A 3,205-nucleotide genomic window follows, 5' to 3' on the forward strand; every position below is an offset into this window, starting at 1 on the left:
CCTCTTGGTGGCCTCCCAAGGGGTCCAATGATAATTTAATTAACTTAATTAATTGTTTTTTCATTTATCAAGTCCTCTTTCTCAAAGGGGAAAGAGGGACACTTGTCCCAAGGCTACCCTTGTTGCTTGATATGCACTAAGCATGTGATCGGTCAAGCTTGAGGAGGTCCAATGAAATGCAAGCTAGTGCTAGAAGAGGGGGTCGACCAAGGCAATGAGGGGGCTAGCTTGGGGGTATCTTCCCCCTCCCCACACACACACATACACACTCACACACACATTGTGTGAGGTGCAAAGTGCAAGAGCTCCATCTCCTTCTCCAAGCTTGTAGAGAAGTGGAGAGCCTATACCAACACTCTTGGCTATGGAATGCAAATCCAACCAAGAGCCATGATCCAATGCTTAAGCTTGCCATCTTCTCCATCTTCATTACTATGCCATTATGTATGCTAAGAAAGTAGAGTGATGATAAGTGAGGAATTAAGTCTTTCTGGTTACTTCCTCTTCCTCTTCCTTACCCTCATTCCCTGCTAGCTCTCTCCATCTTTGAAGGTGTTTGAGGCCTTGGGACTGAGGCCGGGGATGGTTAATGATTTCTAAAAAGTCTATGCTATGCTTGTGATGCATGAATCTTTCCATCTTCATTGCATCACCTAGGTCACAAGGAACACAAAGATTGTATTGTACCAAGACTCTCTTGATGGGAGAATCTACAATACAAAAGTCTACCGAAGGGAGGACCGTCTCCACATAAATCCGGCTCTCAACTGTTGTCATGTTCATTAAACCCTCTCTCTTGCAAAAGTATTGCTCATGCCAAGTTAATTCAGTACTATGGTTATGTTGCTATCGCTAATTAAGTTCACCCTCTATGTTCTCAAAGAAGTCTCACAAAAATGCTCACTCTAATTCTCTTAATTCACCTATTCTTAAAGTTTATAAGCCATTTCCATTATAGTACCTACCGAGAATATCTTAATAGGTTCACTGTGCTTCCCATCCTAAGGACCCTCATCCACTCTAGAGATGCAATGCACTTGATAAAAATGGCTAAAATCAATGAACCTTGTGACGATTGATGCAATTGCTTGTGAATTCTAATAATTACATGCTCATCTTGGTCCTATCACCTTCAATTTCCCAAAATGTCTCAACAAGCTCAAGGATGTTTGATTGGTGTGATGAAGTGGCTATAAAAGGTTTGAAATTATTTTAAGGAAACGCAAGCCACAATTAGAAAAGACCTAGGCAAAGATTCTTTTGTATGTTTTAAGGTATAAAAGTATGATGTAAAGGGAATGAAATAATGCTTCTCTTTTGTGTGGTAGAACCAGCAAAGCACGAATTGGGAATGGACTAGCAAGGAAGCAGAGACACCCAAAATTTGAATGTTGTCTTTTATCCCATTACAAAAATTAGATATTTTGTAACCTCTTTAATCTTTGGCATTTAGGCACAAATCAACAAAACGGGTCTGCTTCAAGTAAATGGGTTGTGATTGCATGTTTGACAGCAACTAGGATAATTACCAACAATTTGCTAGTCAACATTGAAGCTAATATTTTGATACATAGGTAATCTCTTTTCTTTTCAAAGAATTCTATTTTCTATAGATATTTTCTAATCAACTTCTAGGTCATGAATACATCACTATGAGAAATGGTTCATTCAAGTTTGTGTGAAAATTTTGTTTTGATTTTCAAATTGAAAGAATCGAGTAGCATTGTAGATCATGAAGACATCACTATGAGAAATGGTTCATTTAATTTTGTGTGCAAATTTTGTTTTGATTTTGAAATTGAAAGAATCGAAATGCTACTCGATAAACCTTTTTTTTTAAGGGTGCTATCTTTCAAATATTTACATTTTCAAGAAAAATACAAGTTCACATACTTCATCTTTTCACAATGGATAAAAATGGGTGAGTGAAGTGTTCAAAAATATTTTTGGCAATCATATAATTAAAAACATAATGACTAGCTGGCATACCGAGATAGGATCAAGAACATCTTAATAGGTCCAAAGAACCTTGTCAAGTTGAGTGCACTATTTATGAATTCTAATTATCACATGCTCACCTTGTTCTAAACCATCCACAATTCCCAAAATATCCCAACAAGCTTAAGGATGTTTGATTTGTGTGATCATAAACTGGTTAGAGAAGGAGATCCAAAATTATTTTAATAAAGCAAAAGCAAAGGTTCCACAATTAGGAAAGATCCAACAAAGGATTTCTTTTGTAATTAGCCCTAAGATTGAAACTAATGATGTAAAAGGAATGAAATAAGGCTCCTCTTTTGTGTGGTAGAACTAGCAAGGACACATTGGGAATAGACTAACAAGGAAGTAGAGGCACCCAAAACTCTTGAATGTTATCTTTTATCCCGTTACAATATATGATATTTTGCAGTCTCTGCAATCTTTTAAATCTAGGAACAAATCATCGAAATGGCCCCATGAATAGTGTGAATTTGAAAGAGATCTAACCTTGAAGTAAATGGGTTGTGATTGCATGTTTGCTAGCAACTAGGATAGCCACCAAGAATGTACTAGAGCTAACATTGAAGCTAACCTATTGGTGCATAGTCAAATGTTCAAATGGCATTGTATGCGCTAAGGAGTATGGGTGGACTCATATACACGTTCAGAGATGTTTGATTTGTGAGAAGTGGTTAGAGAAGGAGATCCAAAATTAGTTTATGATATAAGCAATCCACAATTACAAAAGACCCAACAAAAGATTTTGTTTGTAAGTTCTAAAGTGAATATTTTTTATGTAAAGGGAATTAGAGAATGCTTCTCTTTTGTGTGGTAGAACTAGCAAGGCCTCATTGGCAATAGACTGGCAAGGGAGAAGAGCAAAGGCAACTCGAACGTACTATTGAATGTTATCTTTTATCCTATTATAAAATAAGATATATTGCAACCTCTATAATCTTTTGAATCTAGTGAGAAATCTATGACACAAACCTATGATTAGTATTAATTTGAAAGAGATCTAACCTTAAAGTAAATGGATTGTGATTGCATTTTTTATAGCAACTAAGATATCCACCATCAATAAGCTACAACCAATATTGAAGCTAATCTACTACTACATACCAATCGATTTCTGACCATGAAGATAGCACTATGAGAAATGGTTCATTCAAGTTTGTGTGCAAATTTTGTTTTGATTTTGAAATGGCTAAAATCAAAGAACCTT

This window comes from Adiantum capillus-veneris, chromosome 15, assembly GCF_014529385.1.
Source record: "Adiantum capillus-veneris isolate H3 chromosome 15, ASM1452938v2, whole genome shotgun sequence".
Classification (NCBI taxonomy): Eukaryota; Viridiplantae; Streptophyta; class Polypodiopsida; order Polypodiales; family Pteridaceae; genus Adiantum; species Adiantum capillus-veneris.